Here is a 13,615-nt window from a genome sequence, read left to right as displayed (position 1 = left end):
CAGCTGAGGTCTCTGTTTTTGACCAAAATATTGAATTGAAATTTCTGCACTTTCTGTTGTGATTGTAAATTTTTCTTACTCAGAAATCCAAAACCATTGATCCGATTGCAAATCACAGGCATCTTTTGTTGTTATATCTCAATATCAAAAATTAAATAGCAAATTCTCTCCAGCTTTTTCTAAGAAATGTTTTTCAAAATAATTCGACACTATATCATATACAACTACAGAGAGGAAGTTTGGATAAAAAGTGTGGAAACCCTGAGTAAATTAAGTGAATCAGATGCAGTGAGCCTGTTTTGTCTAATGATCTATCAGAATAAATTAAGATGTAATTATCACCATGTATTTATTATTTTTTTTAAATATGTAACTTTACACTTTGATTTTACTCTACTGCAGATAAGTTTAAAATACAATAAATATCTAATTCAGTTAATATTTATACAATAAAATCTACAGCTGATTTCAGGCTTTATAAACAAAAAGGAGCTTTAATATGTCCATGTTCATGTTCTTCAGGTGTGTCTGGTGCCAAGAAAAATGAAATACAGTCAGTGTCGGTGATGGAGGGAGATTCTGTCACTTTACAGTCTGATGTTAGAATACATGAAGATCAAGACATACTGTGGAAATTTAGAAATAAAACATATTTCATAGCTAAAATGAACACAAAGAAGCAAATCTTCTCCACATATGATGTTCCTGATGGGAGATTCAGAGACAGACTGAAGCTGGACGATCAAACTGGATCTCTGACCATCACAAACACCAGAACTGAACATGCTGGAGATTATCAACTACTGATAACTGGAGCGAAACTGACATCAAAAACATTCAGTGTTTCTGTCTATGGTGAGTCGAGATCATTTGTCCAAACATTCACATGTTTGTTTTATAAATTTACACTAAAAATTCACTCAAAACATTAAAGTAAAAAATAATAACGCTGACTTGTTCATATTTCTGTTTATACTCTCGTGTGTTTCAGTTCGTCTGCCTGTTCCTGTCATCATCAGTAACTCTTCACAATGTTCTTCATCATCAAATTGTACATTGTTGTGTTCAGTGTTGAATGTGAGTGATGTGACTCTCTCCTGGTACAAAGGAATCAGTGTATTGTCCAGCATCAGTGTGTGTGATCTCAGCATCAGTCTCTCTCTACCTCTGGAGGTGGAATATCAGGATAAAAACACCTACAGCTGTGTGCTGAACAATCCCATCAGCAACCAGACCACACATCTGGACATCAACACACTCTGTCACACATGTGCAGGTACCACAGCACTGATGATAGATGTGTGTATTTACTGACCTGATCTCTGCCTTCTGTTGTAGATCAGACACATTCACTTACACTAATGACTCTCTTCTTCTCCTCCTCCAGTCTCAGTGTCTCTGATAGTGTTGATCTCTGCTGCTGCTGCTGCTGGATCTCTGATGATTGTTGCTATAGTCGTGATCAGAAAGAAACACAGAAAAACTGATCGAGAAGGCAAGTGTTTTACCTACAGCTTTTAAAAAAGTTATATGAAAGAATACTCTAATATTATGATTTTATAACAAATATTTTCATAATTTTCATAGTTAATGCCATCTAGTTCCTTTTTATTAGAAGAAACCAAAATCATGTGTGCAGTTATTAGGTTTGGCACTGAAATTGAAATATGTATTCATGTCATGTCACTGGGCCTCACTCATAGTCTAACTGCATTAAAACACACTTCAAATGCAAACACAGAAATAATAAATCTGTGAATCTACATTATTTTATTTATTTATGAACCATCTTGTTGATGATCCGATTTATGAACCATCTTGCATGTGTAAAGATGCAGTCTGTTGCTGGTGTTCAAATAAACTTTTTTTTTATTGTTGAGCTTTAATGTAAATTATATGAAAATAATTTCCAAGTATAAATATTGCATGCATACTCTGAAGACTTTTTTATGCCTGTTTAAAAAAGTTATAAAATTTAAATTTAAAAAATTGCAGTGTTAAATAGTTTTTAATTAATTGTATTGATGCTTACATTTCTTGATAAGAGTCTTGATAATAATGCATATGTTGTAAATAAACAGACCTAGTTAAGATTGATTGTTTAATGCTGCATCATTTGCATCTATTCTTGTTTAAACAGTTCAGACTTGTGAAGAAGGGATCACTTACACTGAGCCAAGGTTCTACAAAAGAAAAGAACAGTTGGTAAGATAATTTAATCTCTGTATTTATGCTGCCTTCACATGCTATTGGAATTATCGTAAATAGTTTCCTAGTTAAAAATTGGACATGAATGCCCTTCAGGTCAAAATTTGAATGCGATGAGTTTGTAATCATGACTTCAGAGGTGGGAAGTAGAACATTTTTGATATGAAAGTATCATTAGTCTCAGTGTAAATTCAGCAGTGAGTCACATTCAATGTTTTTGTCTTATCATATATAACAGCAGCATATTAGATAACGTCATTACACAGCAACACACACCAAGAGTGCTACTGTTCAGAACAATGGTAACCACAAAAACACAACACCATAACAGAAACTCTTCAATCTCCAACATAACTGAACAATAAACGGTAACCAGTCTTTCCTTATACTGAAAAACACATCTAATAACACTTACATTTCAACACTTACTCTCCTAAAGAAGTGCCATGAAAATAATGCTGCCAACTCCACATCCACTGTCTACAAAAATAATGAATGTAATACCAACACAAAAGGATTAAGTAATCCAGGCTCATGAAAATATGTGGTGACATATTCAAAACATATTCTGTTACTTCTTGTATGTTTCGTGATACTTTCAAAGTTGAATGTCCTGCATGTTGAAAGCATGTTGAATTTTCTTCAAAACAGATAAACGTGACTTTATCTGTGTTTATCTGACTATAAAAGTGTTACTTATGAGTGTTAGGCCTGACGTCGGACGCTCCACCACGTCTGACTGCTGAAGGTGGTGGTGGAGGAACTCAACAGGGTTCACCAGGCTGGGGAACTCAACTGAGAAGCAAGATAAGCGCACTTATCTGGTCCGTAGGAGGGGAATGGGTCAGCAAGTGAGACACAGAGCGGGTCCCCGGTGTTCACAGGCCACTTGGGGCGACACTGGCTCTACACAAGGACTATAGAACATAGCAAACATGTTGGATGTCGCCCATGTATATGTAGCTCTATGTATATCCGTTCACCAATGCCCCAGAGGATGCAACACTTCTGGTAGAGTGAGCTCTCAACGCCTTGGTGGATGACAAGATGATGACATCCACTATCCAGTGGGCCAACCTTTGCTTAGAGACAGCCTTTCCCTTCTGCTAGCCTCCGTAACAGACAAAGAGTTGTTTTGAGGTCCTGAAGCTCTGTGTTTGGTTCACGTACAGGTGCAAAGCGAGGACAGGACAGAGAAAAATTAGGGCGGGTCTGCCTTCACCAGAGGCAGCACTTGCAGGTCCACCACCTGGTCATTGAAAGGAGTGGTGGGAATCTTGGGCACGTATCCGGTACCTGGCCTCTGGATAACGTGAGAGTTGGCCAGGCCGAATTCCAGGCACGTTTTGTTGACCAAAAATGCACGTCAGTATCAATAATATAATAATATTGTTCAAATTTAGGTATCCCCAACTAAGAAAGCCAGAGGCGAAAGTGGCAAGGAACCAAAACTCCATCAGGAAAAAAAAAACCTTGGGAGAGCCCAAGGTCAGTCGGGGGGCCAGTTCTCCTCAGAGGGATGCGCAAGGGAGGGGCTGTCGTGAGGAGCATGAGTTCTGGGAACCAGGTCCAGTTGGACCAATACAGGGCAACTAGCAAGACCTGCTACATGTCTTCCCTGAGTTTGCATTGTGTCTGTGCCAGAAGGCACACTAGGGAAAATGCATATTTGCGTAGGAACCCTGGGGCCAGCTGTGTGCCAAATTCACTTTCTCACACACCCCTCGCCTGACTGGTAGGGGTGGTGGTACTGCTCATGGGTGGTCTGCTCATCTCAAACGATTGGAAATTTGATCATTTACCACCTCTGTGTGACAACAGCTCATTTGAATCACATTCAATTACTATCACTAGCCCTATTAAAATCCATTTTGTAGTTGTATATCGTCCCCCAGGGAAGCTCGGCAGTTTCTTGGAAGAGCTTGATGTGCTACTCTCATCCTTCCCTGAGGATGGTACTCCTCTCGTAGTTCTTGGAGACTTCAACATCCACCTAGAAAAACCTCAGGCTGCTGATTTCCACACTCTGCTCGCCTCATTCGATCTCAAGCGAGTATCTACTGCAGCTACTCACAAATCAGGTAATAAATTGGACCTTATCTACACACGCTACTGCTCCACTGACCATACACTGGTCACTCCACTGCACACCTCAGATCACTTCCTCCTAACTCTCAACATCAACCTGCCACAGAACACAACACACAATCCTCCACAGGTCACCTTTCGGCGAAACCTACGCTCACTCTCACCCTCTCGTCTATCCACTCTGGTCTCATCCACACTTCCTCCACCTGATCAGCTTTCAACACTAGATACTAACAGTGCAACTGATAATCTTTTCTCCACTTTAACATCCTGCTTGGACAACTTCTGCCCACCCCACACCCTCCTGCCCGCGCCACACTCTCTGCCCCCTGGTTATCTGATGTTCTCCGTGAACATCGTTCGAAACTCAGGGGTGCCGAGAGGAAGTGGCACAAATCAAAAGATCCTACTGACCTTGGTCTTTATCAGTCCCTCCTCTCTTCCTTCTCTGATAATATCTCTACTGCTAAAATGACTTACTATCACATCAAAATTAACAATTCTTCAGACTCTCGCATGCTTTTCAAAACCTTCTCATCTCTTCTCAACCCTCCGCCTCCTCCTCCTTCATCAACACTAATAGCTGACGATTTTGCTACATTCTTTATAAATAAAACAACCTCTATCAGCGGCCAATTTACCAATCCACAACCTGACACACACACTTTTCCAGCTAACACACACTCTCTACCCTCCTTATCTCTGCTCTCAGAGGCAGACGTCTCCAATCTTCTCCAATCTTCTCCTTTCCAATAGCCCTACCACCTGTCTGCTTGATCCTATTCCCACTAACCTACTTCAAGCCATTTCATCCTCGGTTGTACCCACACTCACACACATCATAAACACCTCTCTTCGCACTGGTACCTTTCCCACAGCATTTAAGCAGGCTCATGTAACCCCACTGCTTAAGAAACCCACTCTAAATCCAGCACATCTGGAGAATTACAGACCGGTATCTCTCCTTCCATTCGTCGCGAGAACACTTGAACGAGTTGTTTTCAACCAGATCTCTTCCTTCCTTACACAGAACAACCTCTTGGACAACAATCAATCTGGTTTCAAAAGCGAACACTCAACTGAGACTGCCCTGCTCTCAGTAATTGAAGCTCTGTGACTGGCAAGAGCAGCCTCCAAATCCTCAGTTCTCATCCTGCTGGATCTGTCTACTGCCTTTGACACAGTTAACCACCAGATCCTCCTGTCAATCCTAAAGATGAAGGGCATCTTGGGAACCGCACTCCAATGGTTCAAGTCTTACCTCTCAGGTAGGTCCTTTAGGGTATCGTGGAGGGGTGAGGTGTCTAAGACACAACATCTAGCTACTGGAGTGCCTCAGGGCTCAGTGCTGGGACCGCTTCTCTTCTCCATCTACATGACATCACTAGGATCTGTGATTCAGAAACATGGCTTTTCCTATCACTGCTACGCTGATGACACACAACTCTACCTCTCATTCCAGCCTGACGATCCGACGGTAGCTGCTCGCATCTCAGCCTGCCTGACAGACATTTCTGGCTGGATGAAGGACCACCACCTTCAACTAAACCTTGCAAAGACAGAGCTACTCGTGGTCCCGGCCAACCCAACACTTCACCACAACTTCACCATTCAGCTAGACTCGTCATCCATAACTCCATCTAGGTCAGCCAGGAACCTTGGTGTGGTAATTGATGATCAATTGAACTTCACAGAACTGCACGGTCATGTAGATTTGCCTTGTACAACATTAGGAGGATCAGACCCTTCCTATCAGAACATGCTACTCAACTCCTTGTCCAAGCGCTTGTTTTATCCAGACTTGACTATTGTAACGCTCTCCTGGCCGGTCTTCCAGCTTGCACAGTCAAACCTCTGCAACTGATCCAGAACGCCGCAGCTAGAGTGGTCTTTAACGAGCCGAAAAGGGCACACGTCACTCCTCTCCTCACAAAATTGCACTGGTTGCCAGTTGCCGCTCGCATCAAATTTAAGTCACTGACATTTGCCTACAAAACAACCACTGGTTCTGCTCCCTTTTACTTTAACTCTTTACTTCAGACTTACGTGCTATCCAGGAACTTGCGCTCTGCAAGTGAACGGCGTCTTGTGGTGCCATCTCAAAGAGGCACAAAATCTCTTTCTCGGACCTTTACCATGACTGTTCCCTGCTGGTGGAATGATCTGCCTAACTCAACCAGAGCGGTTGAGTCCATAGCCACTTTTAATAAACGGCTGAAGACGCTTCTTTTTCGGCAGCACTTGATCCTGTAATACTAACACTTTCTCTACTACTCTATTCTATTCTGTTCTATAACTATATAAAAAAAAAAAAAAAAAGTTCTGCGTTAGATTATACTGAGAAGGGTCATAGCACTTGCATTTTGTTGTCCTACTGTTAGTTTAACTGCTTCTATTGTTCTCATTTGTAAGTCGCTTTGGATAAAAGCGTCTGCTAAATGAATAAATGTAAATGCCAGTGCATCCATGCCAAGGGTCCCCTTTGTCAGAGAGTAAAACAACTGGCAATGAGACGTGTCCGGGGCGGCAGACAGGTCTACCTCGAAGCAACTCCAAGTCAGCTGGACCACCTGGGGATGGTTCTCCTGGAAGCGCAGGCTGTCGTGAGAGCTTGTCGGCGGCATGATTGAGCAGACCTGGAATGTGAATGGCACGGAGCAACCTCAGATGCTTCTGACTCCATAGGAGGAGAGGAAGGGTGAGTTGCGACTTGCGACAGGAGCGTAGACCACCCTGGCGGTTGATGTACGCAGTTGCCGGAGTGCTGTCCGTCCGGACCAGTACGTGCTTGACTTGTAGCACTGATTTGAGGCGACCCAGTGCAAGTCGTACTGCTAACAACTCGAGGTAGTTGATGTGCCAATGTAGTTCGGGACCCGTCCAAATACCTGAAACTGTATGCCCATTGAACAAGGCCCCCAGCCGGTGGTGGAGGCATCTGTTGAGACAATAGTATGCTTGGATACTTGTTCTAGAGGAACTCCTGCCTGTAGAAACACAGGGTCCGAACAGGGGCTGAAGGTTTGGCAGGAGGCCAGGGTGATTGTCACTCGGAGTGTCCCACGCTACCATGCCCATCTTGGAACTCAGCCATGAAGCCAGTGCTGAAGTGGCCTCATATGAAGCAATCCGAGCGACGTAAGCGACGTTACTGCGGCTGCGGATGTCATATGCCCCAGGAGCCTCTGAAAAAGTTTTAGTGGGGCCACCGTCCTGCCTTTGAACTAATTCAAGCATTTCAACACTGACCGAGCACGTTCCTCTATGAGGCGTGCTGTCTGTTGACCGAGTCCAACTCCATACCGAGAAAAGAGATCCTCTGCACCGGGGAGAGTTTGCCATTTTCCCTGTTGACCCGAAGCCCCAACTGGCTGAGGTGTTTAGGTTCGCACTGGTCACTGGGCCAGTATGAGCCAGTCAACAAGATAGTTGAGGATGCGAACGCTATGTTCTCTCAGGGAAACAAGGGACCTCTGCGACCTTCGTGAAGACGTGAGATGACAGGGACAGCCCAAAGGGGAGGACTTTGATAGAAATACTCATGTGAAATTCTTCATGCGAGCCACTGAAGTCAGAAAGTCACATGTTACTTCACAACCAAAGAATTGGTTCACAGGTCTGTTCAAAGAGGGTCACACTTCTGTTGTTATTTATGCATTTACAAAATTGTCAGTTTTCCTATTTGGCTTGCATCTTGTTTATATTTGTGCATGCTGTTAGCCCTGTGCAGTTCATAGTACCATAATAATACTTATTATATCTTAAAGTCACCATGAAATCAAAATTGAACATTCATATTATTTTATGGACTATTGCAGTGTTTATTATAAATGATTTATCTGTGCACACTATTATTTTTTAAATTCATGTGCCTTGCAATCTTGAATCAAAATATCTTCCCCTCCCTCTTGCAGCGACATCTCTTCTATTATCTGATGACGAGGGCGGGGCAACCTGTCACTCGCATATAGCAAACCACAACCAGCCAATCAATTCCCCATGGACAAAAATCAAGCCCTGCCCAACATTTGTTCTGTTTCACTTGGATATATGTCATAATAGGGAAGAATAGACAATCGAAACATCTGTTCATGCCGACTTTAAGAGTACATTTTACTACTCTAATGTATTAATATGCACTAGAGGTAAATAAGGTACAAGGATAAAGTACTCTGAGGGTAGTGCGCAAGTGATAAGCATTTGCACCCCTAAAGGCACAAATTTTGCATTTTATTTTCCCTGACAGTGAATAATATTATTTAATTTCAATATTAGATTTTTTAAGAATTTATTTATTTTTTAAGATTAACAATTTTGCAATTATTGCATCTCCACTTGATGTCCAAAAGCACTGAGAATCTGATCTCAATCTACCTTATGTTAGCAGTATGAGGGAGATATAGATATTTTCAGGATGTCACATTTCTGATATAATAACTTTGCTATTATTGTATCTTGTGTGATGTGTTTTACAGAAAGTTGAAGAGGAGGATCACGTAGAGTATATGCCTGTTACCATGAGAAGATGATCAAACTTCAGTCTTTAAGACCAGATACTGTACATACTGTACAGACCTGTTTGATCTGTTGGCTGGATGATCAGCTTGTGCATGAGAATATGTCTCCTGCTAGACGTTTGTGTTTGATGTCTGTTTGTTAGTGTGTTTAAGGTATCAGTAATGTGTCTGTATAAATAGCATCCCAGCTGGCATTTTAACGTAGAGTCAGCGTTGAATCAACGTCAGGTGTCAGTGTTGGATAACCGTTGGATTTTGTTTAGATTTTGCAAATCTAATCAACGTTGAAATAGCAACGTCATTCCAACGTCAATATAATCAACGTTGAAATAGAAACGTCATTCCAACGTCAATATAATCAACGTTGAAATAGAAACATCATTCCAACGTCAATATAATCAACGTTGAAATAGAAACATCATTCCAACGTCAATCTAATCAACGTTGAAATAGAAACGTCATTCCAACGTCAATATAATCAACGTTGAAATAGAAACGTCATTCCAACGTCAATCTAATCAACGTTGAAATAGCAATGTCATTCCAACGTCAATATAATCAACGTTGAAATAGCAATGTCATTCCAACGTCAATCTAATCAACGTTGAAATAGCAACGTCATTCCAACGTCAATATAATCAACGTTGAAATAGAAACGTCATTCCAACGTCAATCTAATCTACGTTGAAATAGCAATGTCATTCCAACGTCACGTTTCTCAACATAGGTGAATTCGCCAACGTTGAATCAATATTGATTTTAGTTTAGATTTTGCAAATCTAATCAACGTTGAAATAGCAATGTCATTCCAATGTCACGTTTCTCAACATAGGTGAATTCGCCAACGTTGAATCAATATTGATTTTAGTTTAGATTTTGCAAATCTAATCAACGTTGAAATAGCAATGTCATTACAACGTCAATCTAATCAACGTTGAACAGTCAGCTAGGAAGAAGCCAATTGGTCAAAGCAAGACCAGGAAGAAGATTAATAAAGACATTTCACTGACGTAAGAAACATGCTTTATTGCATGGCTGCAAGTGTGCCAACATTTCACACAACATCATTTTACACGTGTCGAACTTTAACCTTTAGAAAAACGGCCCAAACATTGGGCAACATTGAACACGGCTGGTTAAATCTTCCCTTCTTGTTACTTCTTTCTGCCACCGCCACCTATCCTCTCTGGTGCATATTTCAAGTATTTGGCCATGTATTCGTCTGCTTTTGTTGTAGTTGTATCAAATGAGCTCAAGACAGCGTCTGATGAGGGGGGGGGGGAAACAGATCAGTATTAGCAAACGTTAACCTCTCAAATTAAAATATTTTGCAAATATCAACTTTTGTGGAATTGCCAATGTTTCAAGTATATAAATTAGTATTGATCAATGTGCAAGGTCATTGATAATCATGTGCTTGGGCAAGCAACAAAAGGCAGTTGGTAGTAACCAGTGCTGCCGGTAGAGAAGTTAGTCTAGAGCCCAGAATGGAGTACTGTATATAATATTAGACCATGCTCTGTAGAGTTCTCCAACTAAAATGATTTCTTCATTTCTTATGAATTATTATTCTGCTTACTATATTCAATTATTTAAAACACTGTTACAAAACTACTATGTTAAAGCAAACTCACCACAGATTATCTTGTAGAGACGGGTCTTCATGAAGGCAACCTTCCCACTTCTTCCTCTGAGGCTCATTATGGCCATCATTTTATTTGTCATAGTTCTGCCATGGTTAAACAGATTTATATTAGAATATTATATTGCAATCAAGTTCATTATGAAAATGTAGCAGAGAGTGAGTAAGTGGGTGTGTGGGGGGAGTGCATGACAGTATATGACAGGGAACATCACTGTAAACTAATGCAAAAAAGGAACATAAAGTTACTTACGCAGCCATTGACTTCTTCACATGGTCTGCAGCATCAACGCCTCCCAACATCTTCAGTTGTTTACTCGGAAAAGAACAAGAAACAAGAAATTAAAATTATAACCAGAAAATGTGGTCAGAGTCAGACCTCCACAAAGCAGGCACATGATGAGGACGAGGAGTTTGTAGTGGTCACCAAAGTGAACAAGCCAATTGTCATAATGAAACTTTGCCAGCACTTTACAAGATTAATTATTTAAAACTTACCAGTTCTACTCCCTCATTCTTGTCCTCCAAGTGATTCTCTAAAGCTTCAAGCTCTTCTTTAGTGTTTGCCGGCTTCACTTCATAACTTGTTCCAGCAGAGCTCTTTTCCCGCTGTCTTCCCGTATAGTATTTTCCTATAAAATATCCCGAAAAATGAAAATTTCAACATTCATCTTTCTGTTGCTATCCCTCTGCTGACAGCAAAAATTCGTACTACAAAACTGCAGCATTAACTATGCGAGTTGTGAAGCTAGGTCTAACGTGACTTTGCTTACAGATTGGCATGAAATCGTGCTCTCACAACAACCACGCTGTTATCTTAAAAAGGCCAATATCACGCTAAGGTTGACTTCAAGTAAGCAAAACGATGCTTTGAAAACATCTGTTTCGCTGAAAGGGCAAGGGGGTAGAAACAGGACAACAGTGCAGAGACTGACAGGTCCGATGGAAGGGCTAACATTAATGTTATGAGAGTAAGGTATTAAAATACGGGATATTTTACAGGAAAATTTGTCCACATACTGGTCCCTGGTTTCCCCATTTAACGTATCCCGGTAAATTCCACATCCTTTTCGGGATTCTAGCATCTTTTTTCTTTCTTTTCTTCTCCCTACTCTGTTTCTCCTCGTTCGACTTGCTGTATGTTTACATTCGCGAGGCCATCAACATGGCCGCCACGCCAAGTATGACGTCACGACGCCCATATGTGACAGAGTCAGGCACACACAACATTTATTTAGGAATTTTCTAGTTATAAAATGTGACTTCAAAAACTTTGCTTACCGTTTGAGATGTTACCACCAAATTCATTCCGAACCCGTCCAGGTCAGAATCTGCCTGACGATGACAACACAGACCCACTTCGCGCATGAGCAATCGGGTGTTGTCTGGAACCGTCAGAGCCAATAGAATCACAGTTGTGTGATGGACAACCGCCGTCCTCCAATCAAGCTCTTGTGTTGAACGATATTCCAAAATGATCAATCAGACTGGAGTTGCTCTCAAAGTACGCCAGGAGATGTAGAAAGCGTCTCAATTCTCTTTTGGCTGATGTGTATTTATTTTTATTTTTTATTCCTTATGAAAACATGAATTGTATCTAAATGATGTATTACAAGATCAATTTCTTTTTTCGGCAAATTGTAACAAATGTGTTATGCAATAAAAAAAAATAAAAATAAAAGATGTAACGTTAGAAAGCGCTTTTATCACGACTCAACAAACGTTTAATTCAGAGTTGATCTTTCAACGTTGTATCATTATTCATGTATCAACACTTTTTCAACAGTTAATTGATCAGCATTGTTTGGATGTTGGAACAACGTTATTTTTCTATTGATATATTTCAACAAAATGTTTAAAAGTCATGGTTGTAAAAAAAATAATGTTGATTTGAAGTACAACTAAAAAAAAATTTTTTATTTCTATGTTGAATCCGTAGTGAGTTAACAACACCACTTCAACCATTTAGTGTTCAACGTTGTTTTGACGTTGAATTAATGTTACTTAACAAACGTTTAATTCAGAGTTGATCTTTCAACGTTGTATCATTATTCATGCATCAACACTTTTTCAACAGTTAATTGATCAGCATTGTTTGGATGTTGGAACAACGTTATTTTTCTATTGATATATTTCAACAAAATGTTTAAAAGTCATGGTTGTAAAAAAATAATGTTGATTTGACGTACAACTAAAAAAATTATTTTTATTTCTATGTTGAATCCGTAGTGAGTTAACAACACCACTTCAACCATTTAGTGTTCAACGTTGTTTTGACGTTGAATTAATGTTACTTAACAAACGTTTAATTCAGAGTTGATCTTTCAACGTTGTATCATTATTCATGCATCAACACTTTTTCAACAGTTAATTGATCAGCATTGTTTGGATGTTGGAACAACGTTATTTTTCTACTGATATATTTCAACAAAATGTTTAAAAGTCATGGTTGTAAAAATAATGTTGATTTGACGTACAACTCAAATTTTATTTATATTTCTATGTTGAATCCACAGTGAGTTAACAACACCATTTCAACCATTTGGTGTTTAACATTGTTTTGACGTTGAATTAATGTTTTTCCATAAACTGACATTATTTCAACCACATTTAAACGTTTAAGGTCAGTCGAATGCCAGCTGGGATGTGGTTGAAGGTGTTTTTTCCATTCCTACTCATATGATGCTCACAGTTTTACTTCTGCTCTACACAAAAACAACTTTCGACAGATTAACTCAAACCAAACATTATATACAATATATAGTTTAAGATCTTACTGTGTAAATGTGAAATATGAAATATCATATATTTTGTGTATGAGAAATATAAAGAAATTTAAAGCCATTTGCATCTCACTCTACAGGTCTGAAAGAATTAAGAAACCACTGCAAAACAGTTGAATTTCTTCTTGTGCAGTTTTTTGTATTTATAACATGATACAGTTCAGTAATATCACATGAGTGCTTTTTTCCTGGATATCAGCATGATTTCAAATGTGTGTTTTTTTTTGTTTTTTTTTACATTTTGGGTGGGTGTTAATGATTCAAAGACCTATTTATAAAGACAGTCATATGCTTCGTTCATGAACTAATCGGCCAGTTTGAATCAGCTGAATGAATGATTCTGATTCACTTAAGACTTGTCTGACCCTACTGGCATT

The 13,615-nt window shown here is 39.9% G+C and overlaps 1 long non-coding RNA gene across 3 annotated transcripts; it reads right to left on the bottom strand.

Annotated features, from left to right (window-relative positions):
* Positions 1 to 9,819: 9,819 nt before the first annotated feature.
* Positions 9,820 to 11,872, bottom strand: LOC311085383. Of its 3 annotated transcripts, none has more exons than XR_014606797.1 (5): positions 11,737 to 11,872; positions 10,954 to 11,087; positions 10,709 to 10,771; positions 10,448 to 10,542; positions 9,820 to 10,077 (listed from the first exon to the last, which is right to left on the bottom strand). It is a non-coding gene; the product is annotated as an uncharacterized lncRNA (long non-coding RNA). The 3 variants fall into 3 exon arrangements; XR_014606798.1 differs by lacking the exon at positions 11,737 to 11,872 and adding an exon at positions 11,456 to 11,622; XR_014606799.1 differs by lacking the exon at positions 11,737 to 11,872 and adding an exon at positions 11,476 to 11,617.
* Between the last annotated feature and the right edge of the window lie 1,743 nt (positions 11,873 to 13,615).

This window comes from Abramis brama, assembly GCF_963993115.1.
Source record: "Abramis brama genome assembly, chromosome: 6".
Lineage (NCBI taxonomy): Eukaryota > Metazoa > Chordata > Actinopteri > Cypriniformes > Leuciscidae > Abramis > Abramis brama.
The sequence above is the reverse complement of the archived record's forward strand: the minus strand, read 5'-3'. Positions and strand labels throughout refer to the sequence as shown.